Raw genomic sequence first — 23,177 nt, 5'->3', positions numbered from 1 at the left:
TTCTGCAGTGTGTTTTGGACCAGTCTCTTTAGTATGCAAAGTGATTGACTGACATACTCAGCCCAATCTTATCTGTGTTTACTGAAAAGTTTCCCCGCACAAGTTTCCATGGGTCTTTTCCCCAAGTGAGTGAGTGTCTAAGAAGGAAACCTCTGGCCCTCCAGTTGTCTTGGACTTCAGCTCCCAGAAGCCCCAGTCATTACAGCCCATGGGAAGGGATTGCAGGAGTTAATCCACAACATATGGAGAAACACAGGTTCTTACCTGTGTTGTATTCACCTCTCTAGGAGGAAAATCCCACTGAATTCAAAGGAATGTGAAGTCGGAGGCTTTCATGGCCAGCATCCATAGTTTTTTTTTTGTGTTTTTTGGGCTATGTGGCCTTATTTTAGAAGAGTTTATTCCTGATGTTTCATCTGCATCTGTGGCTGTCTGTGAAGATGCCAGCCACAGATGCAGACGAAACGTCAAGAATAAACTCTTCTAGAATATGGCCACATAGCTCGAAAAACCCACAAAAAATCAAAGGAATGTGTTTCTGTTATGTGCCTCTGGGGCAACAATCTCACGGCCAGATTTCTTCAGAGGAGGCTTGTCATTGGTTTCCTCTGAGGCTGAGAGTGTGTGGCAACTAGCCTTAGGTCACCCACCAGTAGGTTTCCATAGCCGAGCTCTGGCCGCCAACACTCAACCACTACACCAGTGATTCTCAAACTTTGGTCCTCCAGGTGTTTTGGACTTCCAACTCTAGGACACCCCAGCTAGCTTGGCCAACAGTCAGGAATTCTGAAAGCTGACATCCAAAACACCTAGAGGACCAAAAGTTTGGTAATCATTGCACTACACCTTGTAAACTTACACAATGCTTACACATTGTAAACTGCTTAGGGAAGGCTTAAGTGCACTGACAAGCAGTATAGAAATGTACTTGCTATTGCTACACCATGCATCCAAGGAAGCATATTCTACTGTTGAACAGCTCTTATGGTCAGGAAGTTCCTCCTACCCTTGAGCTGGAATCTCTTTCTCTGTACTCTCGTCCCTCCACATTTGCTGAGGTTAGGGGCACATGACCCCTGTGAATGTGGGAAAACCACAAATAACAAAAGCACTATGTTTTTACCTGAGGGGACACCTCTCTAGGAATCTCAAGATCCTCCAGGGCTAGGGTCAACATCTGCCAGACATTGACCATAGAATTGCACTGGAGGAGCTACAAATGACTAGTAGAGCATTCTCTCTAAAAATTTCTAGGTCCTTCAGTGCAACTTTTGGTTAAAAAAATTTTAACTAACATTTTATTAATACATTTTAAAACAAAACATGACAACAAACAATACATCAAATCAATAATAAATACAGGGAATAACCCAGGTAAGGCCCTGAAAGTTATAGATAAAATGTGTATTCAGGGATCCTGAAAGACATCTTTCCATAAACATTTAGCTAAAATTGGGGGATGCCTAGAGACGAAACCTTGCTGGATGCATTCAATAAATGGGTGCCAGACCTTATGAAAGGCCAATCCAAAGCGTAAGCCCCTCGCCATTTCCTCCATTAACCACAAGCCCCAGAGTCTAGTCCACCATCCTGCAATATTCAGCTTCCCAGGTTCCCAGTTCTTGGCTATTATTATTCTCTCAATCCTGGCAACAGCCAGAAGCAAACTAATAGGTTCTTCATGCTGCAGGGCTTCATTTCCATTCATAAAAATGGAGAATGGGGCAGGAGTGGGGATAAGGGTATACTTTGTTTAGTGATCCAGTTTGACTGGGGTGAGTACCATTGAGGGACCAACTTGATAGTATTCTCTTTAATGGCAATGGGCCTAGTTTTAAATGGGAAATAAGTCCATATATTTTCCCAGGTCTTACTATCAATTGAAAGGGAACGTTCTGCTTCCCATCCTGCCTTATGAAGCGTTGAGTTCTCAAATGGTTAAATTTGGGTTAAAGTTGACCATAGAGTTGCGCTGGAGGACCTAGATATTCCTAGAGGGAACATATTCATAAAATCCATGAAGGATCAAATCCTCAAAAGTCAATGCTGCAAGTGTTAAAAGTTAAGATAGCAACTGATAAGATGTTATTGGTCTTTATAGTAAATATGACAAACAGTGACATAGTTGACAAGATATGAATATAAGATATAATATATAAACATTTAGTGACAATTGATCATGAAATTAATAGAAAGTACTTTTAGTAATAAATCGAGACTCAAATTTTGAAGAAATAGGGAAGTTAAAAAATGTATAGTTGTTAAATTATTAGTTAATCTAGATATAAGGAAACTGTTACAGACTGCCAAAATAAAGGTGCTTCGGGTCTCTTTGGAGGTATGCTATTTAAATGATGCATGGGTCCTAAGAGTCCGGAGGTCGCGGCAAAGCCACACTCCATTCCTAAGCACTGGAGTGCAGCTTTGGTGCAGCTTCCAGATTCTTAGGGTGCATGCATCATCTAAACAGCATACGTCCAAAGAGACCCCAAGCAGCTTTATTTTGGCAGTCTGTAACAGGCCTTAGACTTTTTTTTGCTAAAGTAGAATTTATGGCTAGAAAAGTGAATTTACTGTAAGCATATTAAATAGCAACAGCTGAACAGAGAAGGGTCTTACAATCTGATCGCTGTACTTAATATAAGGGGTGATAAAGGCAAAAAAGACTGTTACTTTATGTTAAAAATATGTTTTAAAAAAAGTCAAAGCCACAAACGTGAAGGGAGGAGTGTATAGCAGTTTAAGCACATAGGGTCTTCCGAGGCTGAGAGAGTGTGACTTTGCTGACTGAACAAACCTGGGTCTAATAATAATAATAATAATAACAGTAATAATAGAGGGAACATGTTCATAAAATCCATGAATAACCAAATCTGCAGAAGTCAAAGTTGCAAATGTGGAGGGAGGAGTGTAGAGTAGTTTAAGCTAATAATGTTTTCTGAGGCTGAGAGAATGTGACTTTGCAAAGGGTCTCATTATAGTCCAGCAATGGATAAAAAATAGATAGCAGTGAGATGTGTGTGAGTGTGTGTGTGTGTGTTAAAGTCCCTCCTGGGGTGGCATTTTTGCACACGGGTTCCTTTTTCCTTTTTGCACGTGAGAACCTGCCCCCTTTTGTTCTTTGGAGTCATGCATCCCTTATTGCAGCAGCAAGGCAGGAAGAGCATGAGTCACAGAGAGAGAAAGAGAGAGAGAGAGGTGGGGGCCGTGACGTCAGAGAGCCTCCCAGGCAGCGTTCGAAAAGGCAGCGGGGGCGCGCGCGCGCTTCTGGAGCTAGCGAGCCCGGGAAAGAGAGAGAGAGAGCGCGCGCGCGGTGGGAGCAGCGTCAGGCAGGCAGAGCTTGACTGCTGTGCTGTTCCCCTCTGCGGCCAGAGGCGGCGGTATTGTTGAGCCCAGAAGCGGTCCTCGCGCCCTCCTGGGATTCCAGGGCTGGAGAGCGAGCGCGCGACGCACAGCAGCGGCAGCAGCAGCATTAGCATTAGCACTAGCATTTGCATTATTAACATTAGCAGCAGCACAGCCATCATCATCATCATCCAAAGAGGCTGGTGCTTTCCCAGCAGAGGCGGAGCAACCAGGGGCACCCCAACACTGCTTCATATCCTGGTAAGTCAGGCTCTTTCAGCCCCCTCCCCTTCTTTGCCTTCCTTTCCTTCCCTTCCTTGCAGGGTGACCAGGCTTGTCCTCCTTTTCCAGGACGCGTCCTCTATGCCCACCTTCTCTCCAAGAGGAACCAGGCAGGGCTTCAGCAGAATCCTCGCCCTGGATCCAGCTCCCCGCTGGAGAACCACCGAGGAAGAGAGCAATGTTTATATTTTATTGTATTGCAACCTCCTGCTGCCTTTGCAATGCCTTCACAATTGCAAGGAAGCCTTTCTTAGGGGGAGAGGCAAGCATGCAAGAAAGCAATAATAATAAAGCCAAGGGGTGACCAGACGCGTCCTCCCTTTCCCCAGGACCTGTCCTCCATTCCCGCCTCCTGTCCAGGAGGAGTTTCCAAAAAAGCAGCACTCAGAAAGCATGGGTTTGCATTGATATTATTAGGGTTTTGTGGCTTTTTGTTGTTGTTGTTGTTGTTCTGCCAGGTCCTCCACTTTTTCTTGGACGTCCTCCTTGTCCTCCTCGGCGGTTAGGAGGACACATCTGGTTCCCCTGGTGGCTTTATGGTTCTCTCTGAAATACTTTTTTTTTTTGGTTTTAGGGTTATCTTTTTCCAGGGGGACCAGAGGTGTCCTCACAAGCCACCTCGAAATGGAGGACGTCCAAGGGAACAAAATGGAGGACCTGAAAGTTTACAACATTCCTCATAGGAATATAAAATGCATGCTTTCTGAATCCTACTGTAAAGGGAGGACCTTTTGGAATTCCTCCTGGACAGGAGGTGGAAATGGAGGACAGGTCCTGGGAGAAAAAAGGAGGACGCATCTGGTCCCCACTTGGGGCTTTTTTGCCTTCTTGCATACTTGCTTCTCTCCTCCAAAGAAATGCTGCCTCCCATCCTTGATGTTATGAATGCATTACAAAGGCAGCAAGAAGTTGCAATAGTAGTAGTAGTAGTAGCAGCAATACTAATACTACTAATAAATCTCCTTCCTCAGTTCTCCCTTCCTTGGTAGGGGGCCAGGATTAGCTCTGGGCTCTTCCTGAACTGCAAAAGGAAAGGCTAGGATTAAACCTCAGAGCCTGCAATGAACTCTCTGCTTAATCCGGATCCAGAGGAAGAGGAGGAGGAAGGCACCTTTTGGCCCCCAAAGCCACCCAGGGGCCCCTTCTCCTAGATCAGAAAGAAGATCCTTGAGGAAGAAAGGCTCTGTTTTTGCATCGTCCTCCTTCTTCCTTTGGAGACCCTAATTCTTATGTTGAAGACCCTCTCCTTTCTCTTCGCTCCATCTTTCATGTCATTTACATCCAAAACACACTGCAGGAATAATCCAGTTTGAGACTGCTTTAACTGCCGTTGCTCAATGCTAAGGAGTTCTGGGAATTGTAGTTGAGCCACAACAAACTACAGTTCCCAGAATTCCATTGCATTGAGCGGTCTCAAACTGAATTGTTCCTGCAGCCAAAGGCTCTCCTCCTGACTTCCTCTTTAAAAACTTAAGTGCTGCTTGCTTGGGTTTGAAGGCAGCAGCTGTGGCTGGCATCTTCAGAGAATGCTGGCATGGAAGAGAACGGGGTATATATACTGCTGGTTGAGAGGAAGCGATGCTGGCAACATGTCAGGAATAAACTCTTCTTGAACACGGCCTCACAGCCCAAAAAACCTGCAAAAAACTATGGATGCCGGCCATGAATGAAAGACCCCAACTTCACAGAGCCCAGGTTGTTCCTCAAATGTATGGGAGAACTGGGAGTTGTCCTTCCCTATAGCCCATTGCAAGGAACTTGCTGTCCTAGGACATTTACAAACAGAGAGACTGTATTTGATTTGTGTGTGTTTGTGTGTCTTTGGAGGGGTGTATCTGTAAGTTTTGACAACTGGGAAGGAAGTTCTACCAGACCCAGCTTTGGATGGGGAAGGGCGCGCTTGGAATAGGAAGAGGGCCTCAGTGTGTCAAAACGGTGGTGCGTTTCCTGTGCTCACATCCTGCTGGGTTTGTAGATCTGATGCTCTCTCTCTGTGTGTGTTTACTTGGGTGCATTTCCATTGACTTTGCTGGGGCTTCCTCCCCTCCAGGTCATCTTGCTGCTTTGTGACCTTTCCCACAAATTGAGTTCTGATCCTAGGCACCTAACGTTATGATTTGACTTTTTCAAAATGTGTTTTCCATTTCAAGGATGAAGGTTAGTTTTAAACATTTTATCAGTGACCCTGGAACTTCAGATGCTAACATCGAAAACCAGTCTTTGATGCTACCCATTGTAGCCAGCGTGGTGTAGTGGTTTGGGCATTTGTGACTCTAGAGGCTAGGGTTTGAATCCTAGCTCAGCCGTGGAGAGCCACTGGGGTGACCTTGGGTGAGCCACACTTTCTCAGCCTCAGAGGATGGCAATGGCAAACCCCTCTGAAAAAATGTGGTATGAAGATAATAATAAGTTTGCCTGAGGGTTGTCATAAGTTGGAAAAGACTTGAAGGCACACAACAGCAGCAACAGTGAAATGTATGACAAACATCCATCTACTGACGATCTGGACAATCATGTGTTGTATGGAGCATCTTGATGCTCAGTGATGAATCTTTTTTTCCTTCAGAAAGCTTCCTAACTGTATATAAATAGTTGCCTTGCCTTCTCACCTTCACACTCACTCACACATCCTTCTTGCAAACTAAAGAGGATTTGATGCTGTGTGTGAGAGAAAAACTGCTTTGTCTGTGATATCTCCAGGTAGGAAGTTAATAATATATTGTTTACTATCAGGTTGCTTAGCAGAAAGTGATCCAGGCGAGTTTTCGCTGGCAGGCGTGTGACGATGTCTGTCCTCCGACCTTGTTCTCCAGCTGGGCGGCTTCTCATGTGCTGCCTCCTTCTCCACGTGGCACAGTCTCCATCCACAGAGTCTCCTCCCACCGGAGGGAGAGGGCATCCACAGGGAGCCAGATCCGATCAGAGCCTGTCCAGAGAAATTCTGGTTGCTGTTGTCAGGTTACATTTTTGCTTCAAAAAAGCAGGGCAGGATGCAAACACATTGTGAATAACGATATGCACAATGCACTGTCAAGCAATCCCATACCCAGAAAGACTGCATGTGCTCACTTGGCCTGCATAGGCACTGTATGTCTGGATTTTGTGAGATAGGGATGAGTCACTGCAGTGGGTCTGGAGGGGGCAATTCTCTGCCCTGAGGCCCTCCTGGGACCCACAGGGAGTATCACCAGTGCAAAACAAACAGCATTCCTTGGAAGTTCCCTTCTGGGTTTAAAAAAATTGAGGGTTTTTATGTGCACCAGGATAGGGGACCCTCTGTTTTAAATGGTAGATTGCCACTCTTGGATACTTCCAGAAGAAGCAATTTGCCTTTTTCTTGCTAAGAACAAAAGATGGTCCAAGGTTCTGAGCTTTACAAATCACAGGACTGTGGTTGAATGTCTTCATGCTGGATTATGGTGCAGCACCATGTGTAATTGAGATACCAAGGCTGTCAAGGATCTTTCACCATTTTAAGCTGGTGCTCTCCTGGAAGCACTATCTTGAAATGTGAATAATAGAATCAGAGTTGGAAGAGACCCTAAGGGCCATCCAGTACAACCCCCTGCCATGCAGGAAATCACATTCAAAGCATCCCCCCCAACAGATAGCCATCCAGCCTCTGTGTAGACTTCCAAAGAAGGAGACTCTATCACCCTCCAAGGGAGTGTGTTCCACTGTCGAACAGCTCTTACTTTCACAAAGTTCCTCTTAATGTTGAGGTGGGATCTGAAGCTGGTGGTGAAGGGTGAATTGCAAACATTTCGTTTCTGCTATGAAATCTGTGGGTGATTTGAAGACGTTTGAAAGATATGTCGTCAGGACAGCTACTGTAATGCATGATGATTCCTTGGAAGTAGTACACCTCATCTGAACATTGCATTGAGGTCTTTGAATTAATTGGACAAGAACACTTCATCCTGTGGGTATGGTAGTCTGGAATCCCTTCTGTAAAAAGGATGTGAAGGAGGCTTACTGGACATCATGTCTTTAGAAAACAGTGTGGTAGTTCCAAGCAGTATTCGTCTTTGGCAGCACAGGGTTAGGTTACTGTTTGTGGTATACAGTACTTTGCAACAGGGCTTTCTGAAAGAGAATGTGTGAAGACAAGGTAATGCAAAACTGGCTTCTGGTAGCACTGAAGGAAGTTTGCTATTGATTTCTGTTTTCAGTCCAAAACACACTGCGGAAATAATCCATCTTGAGACTGCTTTAACTGCCCTGGCTCGACGCTAGGAAATTCTGGGAACTGTAGTTTTGTGAGACATTTAGCCTTCTGTCAGAGAACTCAGGGTCCACAACAAACGACAGTTCCCAGAATTCCATAGTACTGAGCCATGGCTGTTAAAGTGGTGTCAACCTGGATTATTTCTGCAGTGTGTTTTGGACCTTCATTCAATCAAATGTTCTAACATAATTGGGCAGTGTATTAGCATGTTAGACACTGGGATTTCATTGTGGCCCTGCAGTTGGTATACTCTGCTGTATATGACCTTGAAATGCCATTTTTTATTTCTCTTGCATTTTACTTGCATTGTCCATTTAAATGTTCAGCTCCTCTGATCATCTACCCTTTGCTTGTTCTGAAATAGTGTTCATAGAGTACCTAGCACAGGGGATGGGGGTTGGTTAAATGCATGATTGCTGTTCAGCCTTCAAATAGTGGTGGTGAATTTGATGCTCTAAGTTTCTGTAAGACAGATGGCTGAGTTCTTAGTTGTCTGTCTTTAAAGAAGGCTTATGCCCTTGCCATCAGCACTTCATTAAAATGAAGTAATAAATAAAACATTAAGTGGCTGATCTGAACACATTTCCTCTGGCTTTATACTTTCCATTCTGGCTTATCTTGTTGGCCTAGGAAAAAGTCAACAGAAAACAGGTTCCTAACAGAGATGTTCAGCAGGAAAATAAATTATGTAGAACTTATGCAGTGCCTTCTGTCCTACAAGGAGCTTGGGGTTGTATTTTTCAGAGTCCGTCTCAGCAACCTTTTGAGGTACATAAAACTGAAATGGTGAATAATCAGTTTTTTATTCTCTTGGCTATTGAGCCACATCAGTGTTCTTGCACCCAGGGTTCTAGCTGGATATTTCTGAGTATGTCTTCTCTAGGATTGCAACCTGACAGTAATTCAGCACATCTCTGCATCTCCATTTCTCTGAAACCTTTATGTGCTGAATTGCAGGTAAAGTGCCAGTATCACTGCTGTTCATGAGTAGTGACAACTTGGGACACTTGCATGTTGAGCTTCTTTAAAAAAAAAAAAAAGAGAGAGAGAGAGAGAGAGAGAGAGAGAGAGAGAGAGAGAGAGAGAACAATTGCTACTAAGAATTAGTGTAATCCAGTAAATGGGATGATGACCTTAAATTTGAGTTCCAGTTTATGCCCAGGCTTAGTGGTGCATGGTGGTGATTTTTAGCTAGTCACTACTGCTTGCTCCCACCTTCTCATTTGTAAAATGAGACTCATGACAACCTTTCCTATCAGGGCTGTTGAGAACACTTGGTATTCACAACAGTAATGTATTTCCCATGCCACCACCACAACCTTGTATATGTGTGGTAAGGCATTAGTGTTCCTGACAGTGATGAAACTGGTTGGATGAAAATGTTCTTAAGATCAAAGTCCTAGATGAACAGTGGCTGAGAAATATGGAGTGTAATGAATGAGACAGACTAGTGACTGATCTAGATTTAAGCTTCTTTGGTAAATATGTTCCCCTGGTAATTCCCCACCATCACCAACCTCATAGAAAGCATAGTATCATAGTATAGTATAATGCTCTGTAAGGATGAGGAATAGTTTAGTGCTCTATAATGTGTAACCTTTATTGCTTCTCAGTTTGGAAATTGAACTTACTTAACCATGTTTATTTAAGTTTCTTTTCTGGGACTTTGTACAACGATAACCTGCTACACACAAGAAATTAAAGGCGGACTCAGGCTCCAACACCTCACAAGGCTAGTGAGTAAATACAGTGAGAGTGAGCCAATCTGCTGATTTTTCAGATACATGCTGTATTTTGCCAGAAGTATATTAGTTTATATAATCCCTTTCCCGAATATTGCACAATTTTGCATTTTAAATGGAGCCAAGCAGAGGGAGAACATTGGAACCAAAAAGGCAGAGCTAAGAAAGAAAGGAGATATGTTACAGAGCTCCAGAAAACAAATTAGGTTTGAATGCTAAAATATGTGGCATGGAAGAACTTTAAAAAATCTATCAGCTGCAGAGAGTCATGGTATCAATTGTATGCAAAGCACTTTCTATATGAAATAGGCCTATTAAAACCTCTTAGGGGCTGTATAGACTGCCCCTAAGGAGCGGTCTTCAGCCGCCTCTTTCTTCACCAGATTGGGGCCGTGGCAACTGCACGTCGCAGCCCTGATCTGACCTTTCTGTGGTGCAAAAAGGAGCCACAAAAAGTGGCTCCTTTCTGCACCACAGAAAGGGTCGACATAGCTGCCGGCGCCATGGCTCTTCTGCACTCCTTTGGTGCTGCGTCATCTGGACGCAGCACCAGAGGAGTGTCATGATGCCGCCTACTGTGTGGTGGGGCACACGGCGTCACACTGACATGGGAGGAATCGGAGCGTGCATCGTGTAGATGCCACCCCCCCACTCCACCCCATGCTGGCCTTTGATACCGGTCTATACAGCCCTTTAGTAAACATTATATTAGGTAGCTTGGAAAATTTACTTCTTTACACTACAACTATCAGGTTGTGGGTCTAATAAAAATATTTTTTCAAGCTGGCTTGATCTGTACGTAGAACACAATGACATAGTGAGATGTTGAAGTCCTAAGATAGTAGACATCATGAGATGCTGAAATCCTAAGATAGTAGAATGGATGGTATCACTTCAGATCTTAGGAAACCACATTTTTCATGCTTCACTGTGTAAAACCTTCCCTCAAGTAGAAAACTGTAAAACTAACAGGAGAGGGCTAGGTTTAAGGGCTCAGCCTTCTCCAACTGGTACCCCTGCATGCTAGGGAGGATGAGATGTTTAGTCCCATACATCTGGGAGGGCACTGGGTTCAGGAAAACTAAGCTGGACATTTTCTCTCTTAACTGCTGTATTTAGGCCCGAGTCTAAACTTCACATTGACTTTTTTAAATAAGAGCATATGTGCTTTTAATAAATACACCACATCAACTCATCCTTTGAGATGGGGGAGGGAACAGAGAGTAAGAAATCAAAGCCATGCCCAGCCATGCTGGAATATTGAGTCCAGTTTTGGACACCACAATTTAAAAAGGATGTAGAGAAAATGGAGCATGTCCAAAGGAAAGCGACTAAAATAGTGAAGGGTCTGGAAGCCATGCCCTATGAAGAACGACTTAGGGAGCTGGGGATGTTTAGCCTGGAGAAGAGAAGGTTAAGAGGTGATATGGTAGCCCTGTTTAAATATTTGAAGGGATGTCATATTGAGGAGGGAGCAAGCTTGTTTTCTGCTGCTCCAGAGAACAGGACCCAGAGCAATGGATGCAAGCTACAGGAAAAGAGATTCCACCTGAACATTAGGAGGAACTTCCTGACAGTAAGGGCTGTTTGACAGTGGAACACACTCCTTCCTCAGAGTGTAGTGGAATCTCTCTCCTTGGAGGTCTTTAAGCAGAGGCTGGATGGCCATCTGTCGGGGATGCTTTGATTTGGATTTCCTGCATGGCAGGTTGGGGTTGGACTGGATGGCCCTTGTGGTCTCTTCCAATTCTATGATTCTATGTTGTCCCTATTTTCCTCAATTTAATACTGAGTGACATCTCCTATAATCTCTGTGAACATAGAAGTCTAACACATGTGAAAGTCGCAAAGTTATAGAAAGCATTATAAGTCAGTATTCAAAAGAGAAAGGTGACCTTTTGTCCCATTTCCACCACCAGCAGAATGTTTCATGGATCTTGTGGAACAGAAGTACTAAATTTGGCATAAAGGAAGATAAATGTGCCCTGTATAACCAAGCTGACAGATTTGTATTTTTCCCTCAATTCATCATGGAAAAATCTGTTGGGTCTGTTTATGTAAGACCCATTCTAACTGCTTAGCTTTGCTTTCAAGTAACAAAAAAGCTGGTTTTGTTGTGTGCTTTCAAGGCCTTTCTGACTTGTGAGTTCCTAAAGTGAACCTATCATGGGATTTTCTTGACAAGGTTTGTTCAGAGGAGGTTTGCCATCAGTTTCCTCTGAGGGTGAGACAGTCTGACTTGCCCAGGGTCTCCCAGTGAGTCGGTTTCCACAGCTGAGTGAGGATTTGAACCCTGTACTACCAGAGTCCTCAAATCACTACTCTATGCTGATACTGCAGCTTTAATGCAGCTGCTTCAGTTGAGTCTGCAACTGATAACAGCACAATCTGAAGTGTCAGTATGTTTCTTTCAAAAGGAAACTGTCCCTCCTTGTTTTTCCTCCAGGCAATACCCACAAGAATGAAATACTAAAAGACTTGGAATGTTGGTGTGTGTTTGTGCTGAGACATATGCATATGCATCAGCATGTTAGATTTTATTAAGGATCTGAGGGTTTTATAGTTTTTTGTGGGTTTTTTGGGCTGTGAGGGTTTTATTTTTTTTTCATTTTGCCTCATTTTACTGCCTCTGACCAGAGAAATGCTAATTCACCACAACTCCTTTTGCTTCTAAACCATTTTGCTCTTGGGAGTTGTTTCTGTTTTGCCAGAAAATAGACCCATTTGCTTGGAAGTTGAGTCACCCTAACCTTTTGTCTAGCAGACTTCTGTAGCTGCTGTGCAAACCAACCTGCTGCAGTGTGTTTTACCATAAATACCTGGCCTAACTTTCTTTGTCCTTGAGCTTTTAACGTGATTATTAAGCCCCTGGACAAAAAGTTCAACACCCTCTTTGTGACATTACTTTCAGGAGGAGTGATTGGCATATGTCTTTGTTGTCTTAAGTCATATTTACTCAGTGCCTGTTCTCCCTGACCACCCAGGAGGGAGGTGAAGAGAAAATAAAAACCTATACAGTACTGGATTTTATTTTTCAGTAAAAGAAATCCCCTGCCATGGCCATAAAAAAGACTGGCAATGACCATTAGTCCAGGAGGATGTTTGGCTGAGGCGGCCCCTGTGTCATCTAAAATATAGGAATAATTAAGAGAAATAAATCAAGTTATGTCCCCAACCAATTTCCATCCCATCTGAATATGGATGGTAGCACAACTTTAGTTCATGAGATCCAGTGGCTCAAGGAGCAGCATTGCCTTGACTGCTGCCAGTCACTGGCTGTTCCCACAGACATGTGTTCAGATCCCCTTGCACTGCTCACAGGTACCCTTTTTGAGCACTGCACGCAAAGGGAAGGAAGGAGAAGCCATACAACTTACCTCCCATAGGAGGAACAGCGACTGGGGGGGGGGGATTACTAATTGAGTTACAGTGCTCAGAATTCAAGCTGACAAAATAACCAAAATTTTAAGATTTTGAGAGTTGTCATCTAGGCCCTCTCCCATAACCTGGGAAAGAAAGGAGGTTCATGAGAGGCAGATATCATCCTGCCCAGGAAAAAAGATTCAAGTCTCTCCAGGGAAGAGAGAAACTCCTAGCCAGGTAGCCAAACTGGGCTAAGATGTTTAAGGCACTGGAACACTTCCAAAATCAAGACCCTATTTGTGCAAATTTGCAAGTTCCCCAAGGTCTGGGGTGGTGGCTCTGGGTTTCCCAACAGCCTGGATATTAGCTGAAACAGTGTGTGCTACAGCACTGCCAATCCTTTTCTTTATTAATACCTCCCAAAGAGAGGTATTAACTGATTTGGCTAGGTATAGCATATTTATTTATTTATATTTTATTTATATCCTACCTTTCTCCCAGTATAGAACCCAAAGCATATGTGAATTTGGCAGCCAGATGGATCCTCTTTGTCTGAGGCAGAGCGTATGAGGAAATGGGAAGAGGTGGCTATTTTTGGCAGGAGGAAAGAATAATGTTCTATTTATCTCTCTAGGCATACCTTAGTTAGCAAAGCTTTTGACAGTGAAGCATCTTTTTGCAGACTTTTTTCCTACACAAACACGGCCTCTCCTTTCCTCCTCATCCTTCTTTAGCTGGAAGTGTTTTTAGCAGCATTGACATTGGAAGGATGGTGAAGGAGAGCTGGAGAAACAGACATTTGGTTTTGGGTTGCAGCAGCATGCCTACATTAAATAATACAATAAAGCTTGAATTGAGAAAGGAAAGGATTTTTCTGTAGCCAATACTACTAAAACTATATATGCTTGCATACAATAGGCAAGGTAAACAGCAGCTGCCTCAAAAATCCTTTACTGAGCATATGTGATTGGCAAAGTAGAGAGAAAAAAGAAGAGCAGACTGGCCTGTCTTACCAGCAATGCACACATATTAAAAAAAAAACAGATCTACACATTTAGCCACCAAAATGGAAATCTTAACTAAGGAAGAGACTCATGAAATAAAAAATCATCCTTTGTATGTTTACTCATTAGCAACCCCCCCTCCCAACTGAACTTCTGTTATGCAGAGAAATGATGGCTCTGCGAACGCTTTAATGATGGGATACCTCCAGGACGATTTCATCACGGGAGACAAGTGCGACCGGCAATCACACTCTCGCACTTTAGGGATGATCTAGCCACGTTTTAAGGACGGTAAGCCTCAGTGTGATAATCTCCTATATATACTCCCTTCAAATTAATCTATTGTCCAAAACACACTACAGAGGCAAATGAATCTGAAACCACTTTAACTTCCCTGGCTCAATGCTAGGGAATTCTGGGAACTGTAGTTTCATGAGACATTTAGCCTTCTCTATCAGAGAGCTCTGGTGCCATAATAAACTACAATTCCCAGGATACCCTAGCCCTGAGCCAGGGCAGTTAAAGTGGTCTCAACTGTGTTATTTCTGCCGGGTGTTTTGTACCTATAACTACAATCCCAATTAATTTAAAAGACCAACTGAAAAAGGTGTTGTTTCACTCATTTTTGAAAAACTTAGAAAGAGGGTGCCAATCCTAGCTTGAAAGGGAGGGCAGATTTCTGCAAAGAGCTGGCGTCCTCAGAAGGTCCTGTGTTGCAGATCTTATGAATGGGTGGCTTCATAGTGTGACAGGCTCCAGGGATGGAAGATGTAAATGGTGGTTTTCTAAACATGGAATTCATATGGAGTCTGTGTATCTCTCTGTCTCTCTTCCTGTACATGTTGGCTTCAGTTCTGGTTTCTTAAAAAAAAAAAAGATCTCAAAGCGTATCAAACGGACCTTTGGTTTCATGTCAGTTCATTAAACAAGACTAGAGGCCATTGTTTGATCAAGCTGTGGAGGGGTGGGTGGGTGGGCTAGTACTTTATTTCAGAAGAATGAATGGTGTCCAGTGTTGGTCTTCTCCTGATAGAAGCACCCAACTCAGAAGATGGAAGGGTGGGGTGATTTCTCCTTGTCACTGCAGCACCCCTTCTTCCCATCTGTGCAATACAGAAGGTGGTCCAAAGGGCTGGGAATCTTTCCTGACCCACTTTTTTTCTGAGGAATGTAGTGGGAAGAGAAAGTCCTAGTTGATACCAATTTAGGCCAATAGTTTGATTTTGTTAAAAAAAATTAAAATAGTGCATATTTTAAGATCTTTCGGAAGGCTGTCTCACAGCCCCACCATTGTTCAGCTATGTTTGATAACAACATGGGAGAGATCCTTCTTAGGGGCTGCTCCCAAGTTGTGGAACTCTCTTCCATCAAAGGTTTGGTTGGCCCCTGCTTTATTCTTTTAGCAGATAAAATTCTGTTTATTTGAACAAGCATTTGGTTGACTAACTGGCTATGGAGTACTGTCTTTTAATGGGATGTTTGTACTGTACTTTTATTATCATCATGTTTCTAAATTATTTTACAATGTTTCAGAGTATTGATGACTTATTAGGGGAGTTTAAGTTTTTAGAAGTAGTTTTTTTAAAAGATGTACCCTGATTTAATTCACAATGTGAGCTGCCATGGGTAAAATGTTGAGGAAAAGGTGAGATAGCAAATTAACAAACAAAACAATGAAAGAAGGAAGATTAAAAATTAATCTTGGATGTGTGAACAACCCACAGAAATGGCACAACAGAGATGCTGTATATCCTCAGTCCCCGCTCCCAAGTCATTCTCCCAGACATTTTAAATACCTAATAAATTTCCATATGATAAATCCAATAGGAAGGAATCAAGTTTAAAGGCTAAGCCTTTCACAGAATTTGTAGTGTTTTGATAAATCTTTTCTGAATTACAGTACTTAGAAGCTGCATTGCTTGGGCCTTCACAGATGGAAGAGCCATAAAATGAACAGACTGATGAATCAGCATCCATGTTACTTTAACAGGAACAGTCTTTCCTTTCAATTGCACTCCCAACAAATGTGACTAACTGCTAAACAAACCACAGAAATAATGTCATCTTTCCTTTTTAAATAACTGAATCTTTTCTTTATAACCCTTGCCCAAAAGTGGCTGGTGAAGGAACAGAGTTGAGGGAAATAGTAGCGATCACTTTTCCCACTTGGACCAAACCTTCACACTGTTACAAAGGTGGTGATTCACAGTACCATTTAAATGATTTAGGCCAATGTTTTGCTCACCTTTTCCCATTTTTTTCTCAACCCTAGTGTCCATATTCTTTTCCAAGAGCAGCCCTTCCCCCATTTATACATGGCAAGTATAATTAAGAATCTGAAAGATCACTGGCCAGCACAGTCTACTTTCAAGAGCCTCATGGCAGCAGCCTTTCCCAACTGGGTGTCTTTGTAGATGTGCTGTTGGATTACCAGGTCCAGCACATTTGCAAAGGCATTGGCTTGGGAAATGCAAGCTTATGGGCAAACAAATCCTCTAGGATTCTAGGTTTTCTCCAGAGGAAGGATTGGCTTTCATAAATTGTTCAACAGATTGTTCAACTGTTGCTTTTGAATGAACAGGCAGCTACTGCTGGCAGTGAACTTGCATGTGACCATATGCCTGTGTGTGTATGTGTGGCATCCTGACACTGAAAGCATATCTCCTGCAACGTGAAGTACGTGATGAGATTTTCCTCCTCTTTTCTCCCTCCCATGTTTTTATCTCCTCTGGGCTTGAATGCAGGCTGAAGAGATCTGTGTGATTATTTTGCTTCTGCAGCAGGACAAGTGGGCTCTTTGCAGATTGATCATTTCTAATCCATGGTCTGAGACAGAAGGGTGACACAGCAGAGACATATACATCCTGCAGTAGCTTATAGTAAAAGGAGACAGTCAGCTGAACTGTCATGTGAAGACCCACATATTATGGTGGGGGAAGTATTGTTGTCCAAAAGGCTCTGACAGAGATCATCCCAAGTACTGGACAGAAGTCATTAGGAAGAGCGTTAAAACCTCAGTTTTTCAAACTAGAGCCCTGAGAATTCCTGAGCCAGCATGGTCACTGGGAATTGCAACAAAAGTAACTTTTCTAAGAGCTTTCTCCATTCTTCCTCCTCTGTCCTCTTCCTTCTGTGGAATTCCAGTTGCAGCCTCCAGATGCAAGAGGAATGGAAGCATGTTAGAAGCAACTAGAGAATGAATGAAGCTGTGTCTTCCTCCATTTCCTCCATTAATGTTCACATTATTGCTCACATCAAGCCTTGTCATGAGCTAATCAACAATTTAGTGTGACAGAAATAAGCAAGAGTTCATTGATTTTTGCTTCTCTCTGCTGTTAATCACATTTTGGCATTCTCTCCAAACATAGCAAGCTATGGTTAATAGAAACAATATTTTATTTAAACAAGTCAACTGTAAAACCCATTGTTTAAACTGACCTGTTTCAGACAAACTCCGAATAACATTATTCATAGTTTGTTAATCCAAAGATTACCACCATATCCATGGTTAAGCAGAAAACTGAAATGATAGATTCCAACTCTTTCTCCTGCATTAGGGAAGAAAGAAGTAGGGAGGGGGAACATGATCATTGCAAAGGCTAAGTTCATTTCTTCAACAAAATAAGTAGGTGGTCAGCTCCTTTCCTCTATTAACCTCTCTTTTTCTTCATATGTCTTGAAATAAAAATTGCTGTAGTGAGCTATATTAAAGTAAAAGTCTTATCAGAGTTTTCTTTTTTAACCTCCTATTCAAAACTTACAGAAGTGTGGCAGAAAGAAATGTGCTAACTTATTTTTGACTTTCTGCTCTGACCTCTCATAAGTAAAAACATGGTTTAAACACACAAATGTGTATATACAACACATCATTGTTAACATTCTGGATGTTTAGTGATGACAAAATAGCAAACGTATGATACAAAACCATAGAATCTTGTAACAAGAAGCATCATGGAATGATTCTATGATTCTATGAGTCGCTGTGAATGAAGACCTCCACAAGTCTGTTATCTTGGATACTGTCACACTACAGTTACAGCATTTTGATTCCACTTAACTGCCATGTCTGCATGCTAAGCTTTGTCATTTGGGGAGATACTAGAGGAGTTCTCAAGGTAAGAATTCTAAGTACCCTTCCTTAAACTGCATATCCCAGGATTCCATAGGATGGACTCTTCAAAGTTATAGTGGAATTACATGATTGTAATTGTGTAGTGCGAAAGGCCTAAATTACAGAACTTGAAATTTAAAAAACATATTGTCATTGTATGCCTTCAAGTCATTTCTCCAAGTCATTTGTGGTGGCTCAAAGACCTTTTCTTGGCAAGATTTGATCAGAAGGGATTTGCTATTATTTTTTCTGAGACTGAGAGAGTGTGATTTATCCAAGGTAACCAAGTGGGTTTCCATGGCTGAGTGGGGATTTGAATCCTAGTTCTAGTCCATCACTCAAACCACTATACCACACTGGCTCTTATATTTCTTGTATCTTTTAAATTTTATTTCAGAAGATCAGGATTTACCTTTAAAAGTAAAAAAGAGGAAACTTCTGAAAAGAGAGTGAAAACTCTAAATGTAATATATTTTACAGTGATTGCAAGATCTCTGGAACTTCTAGATAGCAAGATATAGCAGAGGCAAGTTAAGTATCAATGAGAGAAAGGACATCTTTCAAGTGGCAGTGCCTTAGTTGTGGCATATCCTCTTAGAAAGGTCTGGTTGATATCTATGCTTTTAATCTTTTGACATCTTACAGAAACATATTTGTATGCACTCTGTCATTTAAAATATTTTATTGCCACTTCTAATATTTTATTTGCAATGGGGGGGGGGGGGGTTAGTGGTGGTTCTTAGTATTATTTAGATGTTTGTGTGGTCAAATTTTTATTTTTGTTCCAGAGTGCCCTGAAATTGATTAGAATAAAGGGCAGCACAGGAAAGAAGGGCATAATATTTTAAAAACACTCCCACAAGTCTTTTGGTTTAGAATTGGTCACCTCTCCTCTGCGAAGAAAAGAAGAGAGGAGAATCAGAATTTTTAACTGTCACATGTCTAACTTGGTTTTAACTGGAAGCAGAGGAAGGAACTGGCAAAACCATATCCAAGTATTCTTTGCCCTATGAAAATCATAGGGTCTTGACAGGTGACTTGAAGACACACTGACAGAGAACAGGACCTCCATTTGAACTGCCCATATCTTTTGTCTGGAATCTAACTCAGTTCCAGACAGGATGAGTAGAAAGGGCTTCTTAGTGAAAGACTAAAAACTAATCAGTTCTTGAATGGTAGGCAAAGGCAAATATGGGTGACCTCATTTGGGTCCTGTGGCCTAGAATACACACCTGGCACTTAGGCGAGACAGGCTTTTCTCAACAGGAAATTAACTACTCAAACACAGTCAAAACAGACTCCTGGAAACTGGGGCTTTTAGTAGCCTTGGAGGAGATGCAGCTGAACAAGCCAATTCGCTAAATGTTCAGAATCCACCCAGTACTACTGGTAGATAATTTCTATCATGGGAAACTGAGGGGTTATTTTTGATCTTCCATGTTGGAATGGCAGACTGACTTGCTACAGGGGGCAATGCTTTATGCGTCATTCACCAGCCAAGCTGAATTTGCACTAGCAAAAAAGTTCTCCCTGGACCAAAGGAAGTTGTTATTGTGTGCCTTCAAGTTGTTTCTGACTATGGTGAACCTATCATGGGGTTTTCTTGGCAAATCTGTTCAGAGGTGGTTTGCTATTGCCTTCCTATGAGGCAAAAAACATGTGACTTGCCCAAGGTCACCCAGTGGGTTTCATGGTGAGCTGGGAATCAAACCCTGGTCTCCAGAATCATAGTCCACTACTCAAACCACTCTGCCATGTTGGCTCTAGAGTAGGCCAAAGGGAGACTGGGGGATAATCCGCAAAGGTCTGCAAGCCCCTGCTCCTGGTGATTTAATCACCACCTCAGTGACAAGTGATCAAGGAGGAGAGCAAATCTGTGAACCTGCCCCACTGCATAAAAAGACTGCCAGATGATGGACGCATGATTTATGTAGCCAGCTTTCTTAATTAAGGCTGCATCCAATTTGTCACCACTTTAACTACCAAGGTTCAGTGTTATGGATTTCTGAGAATTGTAGTTTCTTATGGCACCAGAGCTCTCTCACAGAGAAGGCTAAATATCCCAAGAAACTACAATTCCCAGAATTCCACACCATTGAGCCTTGGCAATTAAAGTGGTGTCAAACTGGATTATTTCTGCAGTGCCAGTGCAGCCCATGAAGAATAAAAGTATTAGACTCTGCTTAAGAGAGGCTTTCTGAACCCAGTGGTGAGATCAATATATCTAGTGAATTTACTTCTTCATGTGACCAACAAAAGAACAGATAAACTGGCAACTTGAATAGCTACTGTATTGGCAGTAATACACTCTACTGTATATTCTCCTGTATAGGTCTAGAAATTTTAATTAAAAAATTGATCCAAAAAACTAGTTTGACTTATCCATGGGCCAATGTAAATACTGTATTTTAACTCTTATCAAGAAAGGAACCATTCCCTGGTGCAAGGTGAGAGCTTAGTCTTCCCTTGGAGCACCTAAAAGAGCACCTTCTACTCTCTCATCCATCCAGCTTAGGGAGTGCACAAACAGTTATGCCTGGCAGAATTTTGTAAGTTCTTTGGCATTGTTTTTCTTGGCTTCATCCTTTAGATCCTTTGTTCCATGTTCCTAAGTTTTACCCTCGACCTATATGGATCATATCAAATCCATAATTTTGGCCCCAAAACCTGCCCTAAACATATACATGTGGTTGACTTATAGTCAAGTATATATAGTAAATGAATTTAACTTCTGTTTTATATAAAATAATTCACTGGAAAATAAAGATGACAAGATTTAAAGAAGGCTTTGAAAGCCTAGAGGACCAAGCAAAGACTTTCTTTTCTTTTCTTTTCCTTTCTTTTTTTTTTTTTTTTTTTGGGGGGGGGGTAGAAACTGAGGGTTATATGGTAAAAGAGGTAAGGCAGGACAGTGAAGGAAATATGGAGGCTCAAGCTGGAAGTTAATAAAATGTAAAGAGATGATTCTGTTCCTTCAGAGAAAAATGAAGTTTGTGATCTGGAGGAATCAGTAGAGCTAAAGAGATTTAATACTGTAGAGAAAAATGTGGTTTTAGAGAATTTTATTGAGACCAAAGGCTTCCAGGTTGAAGAAGAAATGGGTATCTGGCAAATCAGAGGATCTAAGAGATGAAGAGAGAAGGAGAATCTCCTGCCTAGAGACATCCTATTCTTTTCTTCTTTTTCTTTTTTGTACATCTATTTTCTTTTAATATAGTGGGAAACTTTCACTAAAAATATTTCTAGTTATTTCTAAAAGTGGGGCTATTTCTGCCATCTACTCCAAATACTCTATTTTGTTTGCAAATTTTCAACTTGTATTTCTTAGTATACAAGTAGCCCCCATTTTACCTTTACAAATTTGGATTTTGCCAGACTCTATAAATAAGGAAGTAAATCCCTGTCTCAAAAATATTGGTACAAAGATTAATTTCTCCAGTGATTATGATAATCCTCCATCCCCATAGTAGCAGGCTCTAATATGATTTGATCTTTCCCCTCCCATTCATTCAGGAATTGGAGATGTACTATAGATGGTTCTGTAAAATGACAGGATCTTGTATCTAGCATACAACATGATCTCACAAAAACCTTGGATTTCTTGGATTTAGTTCCATGACCCCCCCCCCCCCCATGGATACCAATATCTGTGGGAGTTCAAGTTCCATTATATATAGTGGTATAGTAAAATGTTATCCCTTATGTAAAATGGGAAAATCAGAGTTTGCCTTTTGGATACATATTTTTATAATGTTTTCCAGCTGTGGATGGTTGAAACCGTGGATGAAAATATCTGGATATAGAGGGCTGTCTGTAATATTTAAGGTTAAGTTGTTGTTTTGTAATATGGACCTACTGTTTTGCAGAGCTTGAAAAGTTGTTTCATTAGTCTACAGCTCTCAAAATGCATCCTGACAGTGTGGCCATTGGCTAACTGGGGATTTTTGGAGTTATACATCAAAAAAGTATGTTTTCTTTTTCTTTTTCTTCTTTTTTGTAATGAAAGACAGGGCTCCACTGACTGCATCATTTTTGGCCACATGGTTTGAGCTAGTAGCAGTCTACTCACCCCACAATAGACCTCCCTCTCCCAATTCCCATTGGTACTTGGGTGTACTATTAGCATGTCAGAATTTAGTTGTATATCTGAAATAGAAAATTAAGAAAATTCATAGTGTCTACTCATACCAGATGCTGTGGGCTTTATTTCAGAGGAAGGAACTGGCAAAACCACCTCTGAGCATTCCTTGCCTAAGAAAATTGTATGAAATGTATGGGGTCACCATAAATCAATAGGCAACACGAAGGTACACACAAACTGTCATTTATCACTCTTTGCCTGGGTGAATGTAATGGTGGAATTGTATTCCAATAGATGATTTATTCTGCAGAGATTCTTGTTACAAATATATTTTCCTTATAAAAATGTTTTAGAAATGTTAATCATTCATATTTCATTTCCTTTTCCATCCTTCTGTCACATGCATAACATTCCCTGTCTGAATTTGGTCATGCCTTCCCCTGAAGCACATGAGACCTGTTTGAATTAATGTAATTACTGTGCACATTATTAGATCACTTCAGCACAAAGACCTTGTGTATGCTTCTAGTAACTATTTGAAGTAAGCCCATTAACAAATGACCGTGTCCTCTTCCGGGCATTGCAGCAATTCTGTTTCTGTTACTTTAGGTGATGACTCAAGACTGCATCTGCAGAAAAGAGACTTAAGAAGCTGTTTTGGGAATACTCTGCAGTATACTAGGAATTGGAGCATTTTTAAAATTCATGTTTCCAAATTACATTTCCAACAAATGTAATTCCTTCTTAAGACTGGAAGAAGACAAATTTGACATTTTTAGTTTGATGCACTTAAGGCAACTGATGAGGATATAAATAACACCTTCAATTATAGGATATTAATAGAAGGATAGTGCCAAGAGCTATGCACAAACTTTCTGTTGCATTTCCTCCTGCAGTTTACCATGGCCAATGGTTATCCTGGCTGGCATGGTGGAAGATGTAGTCTACCAGATCTGGATGGAACATGGTCAGGAAACTCTGCAGTGTGGCAATTTGACCAATTAAGTAGCATTCACTAGGC

General features: G+C 41.8%; 1 protein-coding gene across 1 annotated transcript in view; it reads left to right on the top strand.

Moving 5' to 3' along the window:
• The first annotated feature begins 3,458 nt into the window (after window positions 1-3,458).
• LOC149314342 (mitochondrial glutamate carrier 1-like) overlaps window positions 3,459-23,177 on the top strand; it is an 87,870-nt gene continuing 68,151 nt past the window's right edge. The window contains exon 1 of the mRNA XM_089520899.1: window positions 3,459-3,606. The gene's annotated coding sequence lies outside the window, so the exon portion shown is untranslated. The remainder of the gene's footprint in view (window positions 3,607-23,177) is intronic.

This window comes from Sceloporus occidentalis, unplaced genomic scaffold (assembly GCF_023333645.1).
Source record: "Sceloporus occidentalis isolate IW3139 unplaced genomic scaffold, rSceOcc1.0.p SCAF_4, whole genome shotgun sequence".
NCBI lineage: Eukaryota > Metazoa > Chordata > Lepidosauria > Squamata > Phrynosomatidae > Sceloporus > Sceloporus occidentalis.
Note: the sequence above shows the minus strand (reverse complement) of the source record. Positions and strands in the feature narration are given on the sequence as shown.